The sequence below is a fragment of the Xyrauchen texanus genome, chromosome 9 (genome assembly GCF_025860055.1).
Source record: "Xyrauchen texanus isolate HMW12.3.18 chromosome 9, RBS_HiC_50CHRs, whole genome shotgun sequence".
Classification (NCBI taxonomy): Eukaryota; Metazoa; Chordata; class Actinopteri; order Cypriniformes; family Catostomidae; genus Xyrauchen; species Xyrauchen texanus.
Genome location: NC_068284.1, coordinates 32,761,829 through 32,780,152, shown reverse-complemented (window position 1 = coordinate 32,780,152; position 18,324 = coordinate 32,761,829). Strand labels below are relative to the sequence as shown.

Genomic DNA, 18,324 nt, shown 5'->3' with positions numbered 1-18,324 from the left:
TTGTATTAATATATTATTTAATAAGAATAACAAGTAAAATGTCATATGTGACGTTTCTGCACCAGCTCCTGAGCTCCAACACTCTTGTCCAAATTCACTCATTTCGTTCACTTACTGCTGAGATTTAGTGCACTAACTCCCATTCACTAGATAGGAAATAGTGAATGAATGAACGACTGCCTCACGCCCGCACATCACACAAATTGGGTTAAGGACCTCTAAACGTGCAGAATAACTGAATAGTGATTTTGGTATTTGAAAACCATGCACATCCTTATTAATGCATAATTTTGGATCGGTTCATAATGAAAAATTACATATAACTGGCCGTGTAAGACATTGCTCCAATCTTTCCTTCCGTCAATTTGAAAAATCCAACCAAATCTGGTAAGCCTCCTATAGCGCATAAAATGACACGTCATGGGCCTCTCAGTTCTTAATCCGTCCTTGGTTACAGTGTTATGTGCTTCACTCATTTACAGATATATGTGTGTGTGTGTGTGTGTGTGTGTGTGTGTGTGTGTGTGTGTGTGTGTGTGTGTGTGCATCACAACCAATGACTCCCTTAAAAAAAAAATGCTAGGATCTGTCTGAATACTAAAGTATAAACTAAAGCACACTAACCCTCAGATAGCCAAAAGCTTTCTGTCCAGTGCCCCAAAATGCTATGAAAGAGTGATTCAATTCTTAAGCATGTACAATTTCAAAGCAAAACCCTTAATTTTCCCACCCTCTGCACTGTCAGTGATAAGTTACTAACTTCAAATTAGCCAGAATGCTTTTTCTTCTTTGCTTTTTAGAAATAAATGGATCACAATTATTATTTTAGCACAGCGAGAGTAGAATTAATGTGCACGTACAGTATGATAGCTGGAACAAGCAGCTGGAGCATGAATTTCACTCTCTATTTCCATCTTTAAGACTACCAATTCATTTCCAGGTGGGTGGGAATATAATGTGGTGACTGCAAGGGTTCTTTGGTGAAGAGCAATATGTTTCAAATTCCTTCTTTATTGATCTTCAAAATGTCTTATAAGAGAGAACTGGTGATAAGACAAGCAAAGATTGATAGAAGCCCACTGAAGGTACTACAGCGAAGACAGAAAAGTTTACACTGCATTAGCTTGGAGCCCGAGTTACTTACAGTAGCCTTAATATGTATTTGGTCAAGTTACACTTAACACTTTAATGAATTAAAATGCAATTAATTAGTTCTAAATGACTTACTTAAGTTTCCTAAAGTGACCAAATACTTTTTGGTACTAGTGTATAATAATGATCAAAAACAGAAACATGATATCATGTCTATGATATCATATCCAGTACAGTACATCAGAAGTGACTGTTCTTTTTGGAAATTTACCAAGACGGGACTAAACAAGTAGCTCCTGGTAAGGATGAGAAAATTGGTCATTGAGGCCATTGTAGAAGTCAGCTTGGATTTCCCCTCATCAAATAATTAGTTGCCTGAGATAATGTAAGTTCCAACCCCTTGGAGTTCTTTAACTTTCACTGTACATCCTTTGACCTGCTATCTTTCAAACATTTAGGTCTACTTTCCTTCTTTCTCTATGACTGTCTCTTTGTGTGAGTGTGGCAGTGTTGAAAGAATGCATTGCATTACAAACAGGTCATATTCATTGTTTAGTAAGTGTGATGATGTTTTTTCCTGTCTGCTTTTGTTTTTTACAAGGTCACTCCTCTGCTTGAATAAAATATTTATTTATCCATAAATGAGGCCAACAAAGCCTAAATATGGTGTGTGCATTTCACAGACATGCTTGCAAGTTGAATGAAAACAACGTGTTTAAACCTCAAAAACAAGGTGAACCAGCAAATTAGAGTCCTTGCTATTTAATGCTTTGGTAATACTTTACATTAAGGCTCTATCCAATATTGCATTAGGCTCATGAACGTACAATAAACAAAAGAGTACAATTAAACAACCTAGTCTCATAGAATTAATTTTAGTATAACTGCATATTTGCAAATGTATTTTATTGTGCTACTTTCTACGCTTTGCTGCAGTTTGAATTATCACTAAATGCGCAACAACAACAGTGCATTTTATTAACTTTCAAACAAATCATGGGTACTATGGCAGTTCATGACTTTATAAACATTATTTTTCGCTCTATTACTCACACCCTTATATGTTATTATATCAAAATACTTTTACTCTAATGCATCATTTGAAAAACGATACATTTTAACACTTGTATTACAGACCCACCTACATTTACACACTTATTCCTAACCACTGGTGTTCCTCAGGTATCAGTGCTTTGACCCCTCCTTTTATTGATCTACACTTGATCATTAATGGACATGGTTTCTCCTATCACTGCTACACAGATGATACGAAGATCTACCTGTCGTTCCAGCCTGATGACCCCCACCGTCTCAGCCCATATCTTTTACTGCCTCTCTGAGATCTCGGCCTGGATAAAGTAACATCACCTTGCCAACACAGACATTCGTGTGATCCCAGCCAACCCATCTGTTGGTCACAGTCTCTTTATTCATCTAGGTTCAATTATGCTAATGCCAACCATGACAGCCCGGAACCTGGGAGTGGTGGTGGATGACCAGCTTAACTTCACTGCCAACATCTCATCAACCACCTGGTCTTGCAGGTTCATGCTTCACAACATCAGGAATATCAGTCCTTTCCTGTCTGAATATGCTACACAGCTCACGATCCAAGCTCTGGTCATTTCAAGGCTAGACTACTGTAATGCCTTGTTGGCCGGTCTCCCAGCTAGCAAAATTAATCCATTGCTGATGATCTAGGATGCTGCAGCGTGTCTGGTCTTCAGTCAGCCAAAGAGGGCTTACGTCACCCCACTCTTGATTTAACTCCACTGGCTGTCAGTAGCTGCCTGAATCAAATTCAGGGCTTTGACTCTGGCCTTCAGGACAGCAAATGGAACAACTCGCTCTTACATCAATTCACTCCTCCAGGTCTATGTCCCAATTCGCTTTCTGTGGTCATGAACGAACTGTGCCTGGTGGCCCCGTTGTAAAGAGGCACAAAGTCCATTTCATGATACATCAGATTTTTCACTACTCCAGCCACAGTGAGAATTTGGCAGTGCAATACTGATGATACTGTTGACTTTTGTATGACAAATTGCTTGTTTTATTCCTCATTTGTAATTTGCTTTGGATAAAAGTGTCTTCTAAATGAAATTAATTTATGGGTGAACAGGCTTTGCTTAGTTTGACTACAAATGATGACAAAATGCAGTGACGTTTTTGTTCTGCAAAGGTATTCGTTTGGTGAGTGTAATGGGTAAGGGATGGGCAAGGACGAGGTGGGAACTGACAGAACAAACAATGTAAATTTTAATGACATGAACTCAACTTAATACAAAATAAATCACAAAGACGCACACACACACACACACACAGAGGCACACACACACAGTGTTAGCCGCTGAAATGACCGGTCCTCGTCTCAGATCCTCAGCACAAAACCTGAATAGAGTGGGCATTCCAGCTCCTTTTATACCCTGGGTATATATTTAAATGTCCTGGGGAGTGGCATTCAAATTCCACTCGCCAATTCTCATTGGACTTTTCTCAAAAAATGGGAGGTTTTCGGGGCTCTCAAGAGCGGCCCCTGGGTGTCACTACATCGATTTTTCACACAAACATTTCGATTAACTTCAGAAGATATTACTTAATTGTCTTTATTCATGTGGATTCCTCTGATGCTGCCTAAATATGCTTTTTAACCATCAACAATTGGTGTCCATTCACTTGCATTGGATGAAGCTAAAAACCTGGGATACATTTCTAAAAATCTTAAATCCTGTTCTGATGAAAAAAGAAGATCATATACATATTGGATGGCCTGAGGGTGAGTAAATTATCAGCAATTTTTATTTATTTATTTTTGGTGAACTATTCCTTTGACATTAAAAACATTGTCTGCTTACAACATAATTTCACTTGCCATCTGCTGGACATTTCACTGGGAAACTGCAGCCAAATTTGTAATCAAGCACTTGATTTTGGTTTGCAAAAATGTTGCTATTGTTACATAAATTTCATAAGATCAGGCTGCAATCTAATGTTAATTTATGAACATACTATTGTTAGTTCATGTTAGTTTTTAATGCACTAATGTTTACATATATACTTTTAATTTTAAGTTCAAACTTTAAATTTTCATATGTATTGTTACTTTATATGTTGAAATTAACATTAACCAAGATGAATATATGCTGAAAAAGTAATGTTAATTGTTAGTTCATGTTAACTTTTGCATTAAATTATAATATATAGAACATTATTGTAAAGCATTCCAAATAATGTATTATATCCATAATAAATTCTTATTGTGACATCTAAGAGAAAAGCATTCTATTACTTGTGTCTCATTGTGTAAATGTTGCTGTGTACTTCCAACAGTTCGATAAACCTAGAATGCAGTGTTTGTGCAGAGAGGCAATAATAAGAAATCATTGATGCTCACCTCATTTAAATGCATGAGGTAATAGATCTCTGATCTAATCCTGGCAATTAGTAATTAGCAAAAGCGACTCACAAGCATGCTTGAAATGCAGAGTCATTTAGATAGCACTTTGCTAGACTTATTTGTCGTTAATATCTGTGCGCTTCGGTGACAGTGTGAAAGATAACAAATAATGATTCAGTCCAACAAACTTTCTGCAGTATTTTGTGTAGGCCTGTCTATGTTGGTGCCCTGTGGTTGTTCACAGTGGGAAAAGGCTTTCATTATTACTTGACCCTGGCACAATTAAACTGACCTCAGCTGTCCATGCTGTACAGAGTGGCGGAAACTCCCATCACTCTCTGGGTGAATAACTTTATCATCCTTTGCTGTGCATGCCTGAGCAGTGAGCACTAATAAACATGCAGGGTGGAGTGTGTGATACTAAGGCCGTTAAGGATTTTTAATTTATATACATTTATATCAGTAAGAATTTAAATGTAAAATAAATATATATAAAAAACACTGTGGAGCGGAGGGGGGCGGGGCCGGGCTAGAATGTCGCACGCCCGGTCCCCAATCAGCCTGATGGGGCACGCGAGGGATAAAGGTGGCCGGTGACGACGGTTCGAGAGAGAGAGAATTACGGGCATGTCCGTCGTGTGTGTTTATGTTTGTGTGTTTTGGTTTTGAGTTTACTTAAATATTATTTATATTGACAAGCTTGGTTCTCGCCTCCTCCTTGCCCATCTTAACCCCCTTACAAACACATTTATGAATATTAATATGTACATTTTCTGGAAATACCACCTATATGTCAATGAGTAATTCATACTGAAAAAATGTATTATTAAAAAATACACTTACTAATAAAATCTCTCTTAAATTCAAATTCCAGATTATAATTCTTCATCTCTTTATTGTTTCCTCAATTCAAAATCGGGAATTGAATTCAAATTTGCTAGGTATTAAATTATGAATGATGCACAACCCTGATTATGTTAAAGTTATGTACTTTAACATTTGTGTGTGTGTGTGTATGTGTGTGTGTGTGTGTGTTTGCATGTAAATGTGAAACAAATTAAAATTATTTATTTCTTCCTTTATGACCTCTGACATCAAACAGAGGTAGAGAATACTGTGAAATTCTATAAACATACACACTACATATTATATATTAAAAAGCAATAGATATATTTGACTGGTTCTGGACAATATTTCCTATAGCCTCATCATACATGATATATAACACAGTGCTGAGGCTGAATCCATATAAATGTGGAGTGCTTATCAATGCTGACCCAGTTTACCCATTGAATATATTTACCCTTAAGTATAAATATGTTATTCTAGATCTCTCCTTGCTTACACAGAAAACTAGCCTGTGTGGAGTATTGATGGTCCAATTGGTTACATGAACGTTTTTTGACTGGCCTCCTCTCAAATGTACCATGGGGACGAATAAAATATGAGCTTCCAGGTGCTAATTAAAAATTCCAATGCTGACAGACAACACCACACCAGAGATGCAATTGCCTTGTCTCTCCATGGGGAAGAGGAATAATATGATTATCTTTTCACTGAATCAATTCAGCTCTCTTTTATTGGAGAGAGTGGCTCTCTGTAGAATAAGCTGTTTGAGGTGGAGAAACAAAGGTAACGTTGTGTTTTTGAAGGCCCTGCTTTCATGTCTCCAGCATCTGGTGCCTGGAGTCTGTGCAGATATTTTGCAGACTAATGCTTTAAACATTTGCCTTTTCCCAAAAACCTGTCTGCCTCAGTTGAGAAGCAGAGCTTCTAAGACATATACAGTACCAGCAGCTGAGCACTGTGAGAGCCAGCCATTGACTCATAGCTGTGCTTAGGTCTGTGCTTAGTGATAAAATCAACAAAACTACTTCTTATTTTTCTTTGTACGATGTCTGTGTAAACATGTGAATTTGTGTGCTTTAGAGAACAAAAGAAAAATACAAAAAATACAGAAAAACAAAAGTTTTCTTGATTCCTCATGCCCAGACAATAACATTATTCATTCTGTTATATAGTTTTGTCTGAAAACGTAATCATAATGTGCAAACGCATGATCAGGTTTATAATTAAAAGATTTAGGCCATTTCTCTGGTGTAATAGTCAGCTGCTGATCCTACAGCCACAAAATTAATGAAGATCTGTAGTGGATGGGGAGTTATAAATATTTCAGTGAACTTTGATCTGTGAACTGCAAATTTAATGTATTTCATTTAGCAGAGAATATAATTAACTTAACATTTTAGTAAAAATACTGTAGATAGATAGAATGGCATTCTGAGATTATATTCTTCTCACCACAATTGTACAGAGCGGTTTTCTGAGTTACCGTAAACTTTGTCAGTTCTAACCAGTTTGGCCATTATCTGCTGACCTCTCTCATCAACAAGGCATTTCCATACACAGAATTGCCACTCATTAGATTTTTTTGGCACCATTCTTAATCAAGACTTTTGTACATGAAAATCCCAAGAGATCAGCAGTTACAGAAATACTCAAACTAGCCAGTCTGGCACAAACAATCATCCGTGTGATTTTCTAATCAGCCAATCGTGTGGCTGCAGTGCATACAATTTTGCAGGAGCATCAGTTAATGGTCATATCAACCATTGGAACAAATTTAATCTCAGTGATTTGGACAATGGCATCAATGTTGGTGCCAGATGGGCTGGTTTGAGTATTTCTGTAACTGCTGGTTTCCTGGAATTTTCACACTAAACTGTGGACGGAAATGCCTTGTTGATGAGAGGTCAACAGAGAATGGCTAGACTGTGTAGCAGCCAATTATGTAAAAACTACCGTTAATATAATAACTGTAATTTTTTTTATTATTTTTTTATTAACCCAGCCAATAATGTAATAGCCAGCCAATAATGTAAGAACGTATTACATTATGGGCAAAAATGTATTATGTCTTTGGTTTAGAAATGTTTTGACATTATTGGTAAGTTATTACATTATAGACTTTTATTACATTAAGAATGGAAAATGTATTATGTTATTGGCAGTTATTACCTTAACTGTAGTCATTATATTATTGGCTGCAACAGACTGGTTTGAACTGACAAAGTCTACGGTAACTATATTTATATATCATAACTTGTGTACAATAGTTTAAAACTAGCTAATGAATCTAAAGGCATATTATTCCATCTTTTGTTTCATGTATTCCCAGGTTATTCATAAGGACCTAGTTTCATAGCAGAGGTTGCTTGGCCCTGCTGTGCCATTAATTTCTTTATGGTATGAATCTAATGTCATTCCTCCTCATGACAGTATAGCCAATGCCTGTGCTAATTCCTCCACCCATCTCTCCACTGCCCTGGTGAGCATAAATCATTTTTATTGCTGGCACTTCGGCCTCGATCGGCAGAGACTGGTGATGTTTTAAACCCTATGTGAATGGTAAATCTGACAGCTTTAATTAAAATGGCATCTTTCCCCTTTTGTCCTGGTGACATAATGGCCTCCATACTTCCTCTAAGGGATCTCTTAGGACTGACGCCAAGGAAAAAAGTTATTATATAAAAACAAGGGGACTTGAAAAGCTAGCTTACATTTTCTCTAATAAATGACCTTATTTTAAAAGTTTAAGCTAAAGCATGTTTCAATTGGTGAATGGTAATTAATGCTATTAATTAATGAGGTAAAATTTCTGTTATACAGCAATTAGTTCTAGTGAACTCATTTTATTGGACAAACTGTGTACCAAGTGCTCTGATATTTTAAATAAGAACACTGGGATGCCTTACTGTATGTATCACTCCACTTGTCTGCAATGGTTGAATCTGCTTTGGCTTCTTTTGAAATTATTTTAGCTGGTGGAGCGAAACTGAACAAAATAACTGGCCATATTGTGTCTAAAATGTAAGTATAATATATATATAAAACTGTTGTACAAAAGCAATATAACACACACATGATACCAATAATATAACAATGAACAGTGGTCACCTAAAAACAAATTTCCACTACACACAAAATAAAAGCCCTGAAGCCCAAAATACTTCACTACTGTCAAGGATAATAAAATAATTTTCTTTCACTTAATATGGTTATTTATCACGTTTAAACTGCGAAACAAAAATGTTAAGCGAGATCCCGCAAGATAAACGTTGTAACGTCAACGCTTTCCTACACAAAGAGGCGAGTCATCAGTGGCCTCTTGTCTGTCTTCATTGCTGTTAATGATAGTGTGAAACTCAATCAATGAAAGCAATCCATTTAATTTTGCATGCTAATCATTCAGCTATGCAAAACACATAACCCCTTATTTGAGTAGCACATGAATTGTGGGAACAATTTCCATTCACTCCAGCTGTAGCACTGTGATGAAAAACTCATTCAGAAAAGTCAACACTGATTGCACTGTACTGAATTAATACACACATATTTATGCTGTGACATTTTCCAAAAATCAATAACTTAATCCACTTTTTGCCAAATGCTTGTGAAAAAGGGCATGCTGTTATACTATAATGGTCTGGCCTTTTAACTACAAAAGCCTTTCTGTGTATTGAACCAAGACCCTCAATCCATCCATTCTCATTCTTGAGGGAGAAAGTGTGTAAAATGTCTCCCCTGTCCACTAGGCGACATTCCAAAAATATTTTACCCATAAAAATGTATTTTAACTATATTCAATTTTCCATTCAAATTAATCACATAAATCCAATGAAAGTGTTCACATTACTATTATGTTTTAAATTTACATTCATTTTACATGATTTAATTCAATAAAATATTACTATTTATGGGAACTGGGATTGTCATACATAAACTCTATTAATTTCAAATTACTAATTGCTACCTGCTGTATCCATTAGCTTTTTATTAGAATCTATCAAATAACTTGACATTCACATCATTTGCACGTTTACAAACATTTAGTATGTACCAGTTGCTCCAGAAGATACATATCAAGTGTAAGCTGACAAAAATAGGACATAGTACCAAATTGCTGTTTTGAACAAATGCAATACTTTAGAAATAAAGGCAGCCCAGCTGATCAGTTATTATTCTCAATGTTGTGCTTCCTGAAACTGTAACATCCAATCCAATATGTTGTAACACCAATACATTTCACCTAATGTAGTTTTAAAGAAAAACAAAATAGATGCTTAAAATGCTATTACACAGAGAGATTTTCACAATCACAGTTAACAAGGAATATTATTTGTCATATCATGGACTAATCAGCCTTCATTCATGTTAAAATTCAACAAACAGCTTATTCACCTTGTTGTGCCTCCACCAAAAGCTGGAATATCCAGTGCGGTTAAAATAAATGTCTGATTCGCTCTTTACTCCCAAACATTTCCTAGTTGAGGAGGAAATAATAATAAAAAAATTGTGTAGTAATATCTATACATAGTGAAGCTTCAATAGGTGTCATGGGTGCTATGCACTCATGGCCGAGTATGCATTCTGAATATCGCGGCGCCGTTTTGTGCTGTTCTGCATAACGAGACGGCTCATTTTAGCTTATTGCGGCCCATTCAGCCCATTTCCTGGTTCTGCCGATGGCCAGTCCACCCCTGATCGGCCCCAAAGTGCGTCAGCCAACCAGGAAAATGCCCGGTATGCCAGATTACTAGTCCAGCCTTGGCCATAAACATGTTCAGGCCATTTTACATATTTGATTGAGGCTTTATTTAATTCTGGAACGCAGCCTACCCAGGCATTATAATTTGCATCTAATGACAGACAAGGCAAGCTTCATCTCTCTAAATAGGTTATATTATTTGCCTAACTTCACCATCGTCATCTGGCCCAGATCGTCATCGTATATCGTATATCTCTCTTTACCAGCAGAGATATAACAGTCATCAGTGTATCCAAGTAATTACCACAACATGACAAAGAGTGCCATTCTGGCCAGGTTGGGCCTATTAAAGATCCTGGATATGGACGAGTGTATTAGCAGGACATAGAAAAAAGTCGACTCAATTGATTTCATGCACAGCATGGTGTACACTTTTCAGCTATCTGTTATCAGAGACTGATATTGTTTCTGTAGCACTGGCTAATTACAGTATGACACTTGTTTTATGAGAGTCGTTCCATTAATTGTGACTGGCATGAGAAGTGGCCAGACTACAGGAGAATCCATAATTCCACTGATTGTATTTACACTCATCTCTATTGCTTGCTGAAATTCATCTGAGGAGGTATCTAGGCTGACTGTTGGTTGAAGCCTTCAGGGGAAGGAGGGAAAGTGAGGTTCACAACAGAGTGATGTCATTGATTTAGCACCCTGGGCAGCTACTTAGAGAGCACTATTTTCCCTCTGTGAGGCAAAATCTGCAACTAAATGGATTAGAGAATGCTGTTTTGGTACAATGTATGTGGCAGGTTTCATGCAACATTGTTTCAGAAAGATGACTAAATGAAAGCAGTACTGTACATTAATACGTTGATTGTGATAAAGATTTTCTTTGCTGACCTTTTAACACAGGACTGTGTAATGCCTTTTGGAAAAATTGACAAAAAAGCTGCATAAAATAACTAAAGCTTTAAATTATTTTATTTTTCCCCATCCATATAATTGTATTTGATATTTATCAGTTCTCTCTTTTTATTAGTAGTATAAAAAACAACCCATTTTCCATTGTCAGTCCTCCTGTGACAGATCTGGCTTTAAGTTACTCCATAATATTTGTTAGAAAATGAAAGATTTTAAAGATTGTTTTATAACAAAATCATATAGAGGGGTAGACTGGGGCTAGGTATCACACATTATACTCCAGTGAAAATTACTTAGGGTAGGTTTAATTCAGAAAGATAATTTCTGTATTGGCACATAAAGTCTTTTGTGTGCCATCTCCACCAATATTGCCCAGGAATTAATATACAGTTCATTGAACACATATAGACCTTTTATGACAACGTGCCCCAAATGTGGGGTATGTTGCCACAGCAGTTTACCCAACAGCTATTTAAAAAAAATATATATATATATATTTTAGAGTGTAGGATTCACAAAAATCAATCCAATGTAAGATCTTTGTGTTTGAAACCAACATACACAACCAATGTTAGAGATTTTTTTTTAAGTTTTTATGTAATTAGATGTTTGGCTTGAAACCTTAATGAGATATAGCCATTGTGACAACTTCACAATGTGACAACTAGCCCCCGTCTCATTGTTATCAATTCATTTGTAATTTTATCTTTTCATAATTCGATTTTTGTGTGTATATAATAACAATACACTGAACACTTCTGTTTTCAGACTTACCCTCTGATGTTCTGCAAAGTCCCCAGTGGTCTACTCCTGAAATCAGAGAAGAGGACAGTTTTAACATAATGATAATGCTCTTCAAGCTATCTATTGCTTATCTATTAGCTATCTTATCTTAGCTATCTATTTTATATTTGTCACAAATGATCAAAGCTGAATACTCAAATTTTAAAAAATAGATTGCATAATTCATTACATACACTTCGATGATCACATTATAAAACAAAATCTGTATGGATGAACATAAGCATTAAGCTATGACAAACACCCCCAAACCACCATTTGATGTTCCATGTACTTTGGCTTAAAGAGGTTGTTCCTTTGTTAAAAAAAAAAAATCATAAAAGCACACTTACAAAGCACACAAGTAATGTAGCCTAAATGTGGACATGTTAAAAAACAGAAATAAATAGAAAAGAAAAGCTTTAGATGTAGCTGGAAATCCCTTCAGCGCTTGTATTCTTTAGGAAATGATTTCATAGTCAAACAAAGCTTTCAGTTTGCTAAAGAACACATAATTACAGTATTCACAATTTTAGTTCTGCTCACAAATTCTTCTTATAAACAATAAATTACCTGAGGAAGTTTTGAACCATATAAGTGGTGTCTTTCATTTTACAACCAGAATGCATTGCCATCCTACATTTGACGACAATTCAAAAATGCTTCTCCGGGTCATACATTACTGGTAAATACCACGCATTACTTCAAAATGCAGCAACAGTAAGCAAATTGAAATATAAACAACAACAATCTGATTTCCATATGGAGTGATGTGTCCCCATTTGTTCGAATGTATCCTGGCTAACATTTCATCCTGTGGTATCAACAAAAGCTGATGGTCTACAACTAAAGTATTAAATTACTACAATATGCTTGTATGATTAATGGAAAATGTTTGTTCTACAATAAATCATTCCATGATCTATTTAATCATATTATTTGCCCAAGATTGTATAGTATACAATCTTGTCATTTGTTATTATATATGGTTAAATATGTTATTACATATTATGTTTGTTCTGATAAAAAAGATAAATGCTAAAAAGTCTCATCAATTTATATCAAAATTATATACATATATATGTATATATACACATACAGTCACAGAGTCATGCCAGTCACACTTAATAGAACACCTCTCATATATCAAGGTACAGTCATACTGTACAGTACTGTGCAAAATCTTTTGTCTTAAGATGGTTATTTATATATTCAGCTTTAGTGTGTCAATAGGAAATATAAATGTTAGACTCCCAAACATTACTTTTGCAAACAGTGCATTAGAATAGAAGAACAGAGAGCCCAGCAACAGATGTCATGGCCCCCACAACATCCCCCATATTTTGGGAACATTGTGTCTGTCTGAGATTACATATAGAGACATAAGCAATTGAGACAGCCTAAATCCTTTCTGCCAACAAGAAAAACCAAGAAAAACTGTGTCGAACCGTACCTAGTTGGTGCTGTTTTAAAGGCAAAGGTGGTCACACCATAGCTTTTTTTTCTTTTTTCTTTGTATGACATTAAGTGATAAATGAAAATATTTATTTCATTATTTTGAAGACATCCTCACTATGCAACATTTTTCACGAGTGCCTAAAACTGTTGCACAGTGCTTAAGTAGCCAACGATTCAAAAACAATATCAGTCTGGAAAGTGTATGGTGAGGGGTGACCCTCAAGTCAGGATAGATCTATAGACAACACATTAGTGCTCTGAAACGACAGATGGAGTTTAAATGATTAATGGTGCATGTGTTTAAAATAAAGACTTATTGATGTGACCTTTGTATTCAGGTATTTGGTGCAAATGGACTGACATATATCTGCAGTAATCATCCTCCTCTTTGGGAGGATAGTGGAGCATTGGATTGTGGCATGAAAGATATACAGTTTATTTAAAAGCTTCTAAACATGTAGATATATCTCAAATACAGTTGTTTGGGGTCATTGTCCATTTGAAAGACCCATTTATGAATGAGCTTTAACTTCCTGGCTTTTTTCCTGGATTTGAACTTTTCACACCAAACTACATTCATTTCTAGTAGACAGCTTCTCCTTCCTGAGCTGTATGCGTGAACCCATGGTGTTTATCCTTGTGTACTATTGTTTGTACTGATGAACATGGTACCTTCAGATGTTTGGAAATTGCTCCCAAGGATGATCCAGACTTGTGGCGGTACAAATTGTGCAGAGGTCTTGTGCTGATTTCTTTTGATTTTACCACTATGTCAAGCAAAGTGGCACTGATTTTGAAGATAGGCATTAAAATACATCCACTGGTACACCTCCAATTGACTCCAATTTGTCAATTAGCCTATCAGAGGCTAATTGGCTGATTGCCTAAAGGCTTAACATAATTTGATGGAATTTTCTAAGTTGCTAAAGGCACAGTTAACTTAGTGTATATAAAGTTTCAGTCACACTGGAATTGTGATATAATCAATTAAAAGTAAAACAATTGATCTGTAAACAATTGTTGGAAAAATTACTTGTGTCATGAACAAAATAGATGTCCTAAACGACTTTCCAAAACTATAGTTTGCTAATATGAAATCTGTGGAGTGGTTCAAAAATGAGTTTTAATTACTTCAAACTAAGTGTATGCAAACTTCAACTGTATATAGTCAGACTGTTTCAGAATGCTGAGTGCTGTGTTGGATTCTACTCTGAAAGCAGTAACTCGTTGACCTGACAAAGTTCTGGAACTTGAATTTAGATTTTAATGATTAAAAAAAAAACTAAGCCTTTTAACATTATTTTAATGCCTTGATTAAATTTTGTTAAATCTATGAATAGTTTGAATGTTGTAGGTCTTGTCTATTTATTTGATCTAATTGAAAACAGTACATGAATAATAAAATGATTAGTCAACTCAATAGTAACCAGCGGTACATAGTTACAAGACGGCATATAATAAACAGCATTTCAAGTTTTAAAAAATGCCACTTAAATCCCTTGAAATACTGTCATAAAAATATCGACATACTGGCATTATTGTACAGACATATACCATGTTGTTAGACTCGCAGGAGGAGCTCATTTAAACAAACACAGATATTTCAATCTGTTAAGCTCATATTTACCATCCCATCCCATCCCAATACTTTATTCTGTCTTCCGTATGAGGAGTACAGGTTAATGTTGATATATCGTGCTATATGGAATGGCCACTTAAAAAGGATAGCTTTTAGGTAGTCCTGTCAAAGCTGAAGCTTTCAGGGTTGTTCTAAGGTCATGTAAGCATTGTGTGTAATGACACTCTGTTCTCTCCTGTAATTATACTTAATTTCATAATTTTTTGATGACTTTGTCCTATCTTCTTCTGTCTGTTGTTTTGAAGGCTGTGTTTGTTCTTTAATTAGCCTTAATAACAATTGTTGATTGTTTGTTTTTTCTTTTAAATATACACATGTTTTTTTTATGACAAGTGCAATAGCCCAGCTGTGTAAGGAGATGAACTACAAAGGACCAATATCTACAAATAAGGTTTGAGTGGGCACTTGATTAACCATGCACGAAATGTGACATTATGTCCCATCTGCATGTGATCTAATTTGTTTTAGAAAGCTTTCGTATTTAAATGTTTAGATTGATAACGGTACGAATAATATCAACGTATTGACAGGATCTAAAATGTAAACACTTTTAAAAAGAACAACTTTACAGACTCTAAATCCTCTGACCACTCAAAACTGAAATTACTTTGCGAGTGTACTGCTGCAATCACAGAGATTAATACTTTGGGACAATCTCATAGTGAGACTGTTTTATTAAATGATACCTTGTCAATGGCATAAGTATCAATAATAAAACCCAGAAGGGACTAATATAATTTGCTCTTATTGTATGGCTGATTTGTATTTATCATTATAGTTCAACAAGTATGAAATCTGAGTGAATCACTGTCAATGTTATGATGTAAGATTAAGGTGTTACACTCATTTACTGATTTGCCTGTGTTCATGTGAGTGTGCTGTCACAATGGTGCCGGTTTTTAGAAAAACACAGAACAGAATGAAATGGTATCTTGTCAATCAGGAAAATGGATTATTTGCGTTAAATAAATATGCCATTAAACACATTTAATTCATCTATTTTATTATAAATACAATATAACCTATGTATTACATGAATTCAATATTCTATGAATATCAAAGGATTCAAACATTTGAACATCTCTAAGTTTGTCATTACATAAAAGGTTTTTACATTTAAGATGATGTCAATACATCTATATGTTTGTTTCAGTGACTATCGTACAGTACACATCTGCAAATCTGTGTGCTAGAACCACACTTCATGTACGAATAATCCCAAGATCACATTGGTATGTCCAGATCCACCAGAAATGGCCACGGCAGTCTGTCTCTCTCTCAGAGGTTAATGTATGATGCCTCTCTTGTGTTTTGGTTTCTGTTCACCTTTTGCTTGTTCCTTAGACTCTGAGATTTAAAATAGTTATATTTGCATCTGTTCCCAAAAAGTTTTAGTTACATACATCTTCAAAAAGCAGTTATAGAAATATTAGTAATAGCGGCATGGTTGAATATTCAAAGTATAATTTGACAGTAGCACATATTTAATAAGTAAAACCACACTTAAAAACCACATTAACTAATTAATGAGAAAATCGGCATCCTTCATTAATCTCAGTCACTTTGGAAAACAAAGCCTGGGTCTCTGATCCATATTAATCTTATGAGTTATCCACTGAAACAATCTCTTGAAATTAAATCCTAATTTCAGCAAAGTAAGCTTCAGAGATTTTTGTTGCTGTTGTTTGCTTTCCAGCAGAATGAAAATTCATGATTTATTGCAAAGCGGTAAACTGGGCTAGATAAAAAGAAGAGGGTTATATAGCAATGTTTTGCAGACACAGTGACCCACTCTCCCTATTCCTGTGAATCAACACATTGTTTGTTGCTTGTTAGTAATGCATGAGCAGAAGGCGGCAGTGTTATTATCATTAACAAACACTAAAACACAAACAAAATGAAAACATGTTTTTTAACTGCAATATTAAAACTAACATAGTTGGAAAACTATAAATACATAAAATACATTTTCATGACTTCAAATCTAAAAATAAATAAATAATAATGATCAAATATCAATTTAATTTTATACAGTCTTTTATAAAATGTGAAACTTTTAATGTCACCAAATAGTGATAACACTAAATAACATTGAGAAATTGAACAGTGTTAAACATATTTAAGTGACAAATACTAATTCTATATTTAAATACCACAACTAAAATAAAAACTAAATGTGAGTTACTCCACATTTTTGAGTTTATGTAGTGTAGACTTTTTGCTTTGTATAATTTTTGCTTCTATTCCAAACCATTGCTAATATACTGTAAAGGCATTTCAATGACACCCTAAGACTTTCCTTTTTATAAAACTGTTATAGTCTATTATAGTGACAGTCAACACAAATTAGTCAAGAAAAATAATGCTGTTGAATCAACATTGTCCCTTTAAGCTTGTAATAATCTCTGACAGTGTGTTTCTTTGAGTCAATCCCTCCTGATAAAAGATTCTGGTAGTGAATTAATTGGTTTCTAAAAAATAGGATTGTGTAGTTGAATTAGGTTAAACTTGAAGTTCACTCAAGGAAGGAACAATGGGTCCAACTACAACAATGTGATATTGTGATGGCTGGACTATGTGTATTTATTTGCCACAGTTTTTTGTTATCATTGGATGATGTTTACAAATCTTTATCAGTGAACTCAGATTTATTTCTATGCCAGAAACAGTATGCTCACTGGTCCCCATTGTAACATTGCACTAAATGAACACATCCTCCTCAGGACAGAGTTCTCTCTTTAAGGGATAGTTCACCCAAAAATTTTAATGTCATTGTGGAGCGGAGGGGGGCGGAGCCGGGTCGGAATATCGCACGCCCGGTCCCCAATCGGCCTGATGAGGCGCGCGAGGGATAAAGGCGGCTGGTGACGATGGTTCGAGAGAGAGAGAATTACGGGCATGTCCGTCATGTGTTTATGTGTTTGTGCTTTTGGTTTAAGTTTGCATTAAATTATGATTTATGTTGACAAGCCGGTTCTCGCCTCCTCCTTGCCCATCATTAACTGTGTTACAGTCATTATTCACTCACACTGTAAATACAAAAATATCTCAAAATGTTCAAATATTGTCAACTTAAGCTTAATTTTGGACTGTTCTTCCTAGTTTTAATTAAGTTACCATTACTCTCTAAATTCTTAAGTTGTCATTAATAAAAACATTTAAGTAGTCCTAATTAAAGTGTACTTAAGTCACATATTTTAATCATATCTCAAATACATACACCCTTCAAACTTTTGCTTCGAGTACTACTAACTCAAAATTATAGTTAAAAACTGCAGCTGTGTGCGGTACTCAAAAGCCCTTATGCTTGATTAAATTATGCATGTTTAGACAAAACAAGGGAACTTATGTATACAAATAATAATTGTTATTTAAATATATATATAGTTTTAATTATTATGACTAATGTTGTAGCTGGTTAATAGTTGTGATTTGTGTGAAGTCGCATCAGAGTATTTAGTGTTACCTCTGGTGAACTTGGAGCCTGTTAAA

At 35.2% G+C, this 18,324-nt stretch overlaps 2 protein-coding genes across 2 annotated transcripts in view; both read right to left on the bottom strand.

Annotated features, from left to right (window-relative positions):
• The window catches only part of si:ch211-14a17.10 (nuclear factor 7, ovary), a 278,448-nt gene extending 266,914 nt beyond the window's left edge, over positions 1-11,534 (bottom strand). The window contains exon 1 of the mRNA XM_052133608.1: positions 11,529-11,534. The gene's annotated coding sequence lies outside the window, so the exon portion shown is untranslated. The remainder of the gene's footprint in view (positions 1-11,528) is intronic.
• The window catches only part of LOC127648831 (tenascin-R-like), a 206,342-nt gene that overhangs the window by 132,151 nt on the left and 55,867 nt on the right, over positions 1-18,324 (bottom strand). The window contains exon 2 of the mRNA XM_052133605.1: positions 11,730-11,765. The gene's annotated coding sequence lies outside the window, so the exon portion shown is untranslated. The remainder of the gene's footprint in view (positions 1-11,729; positions 11,766-18,324) is intronic.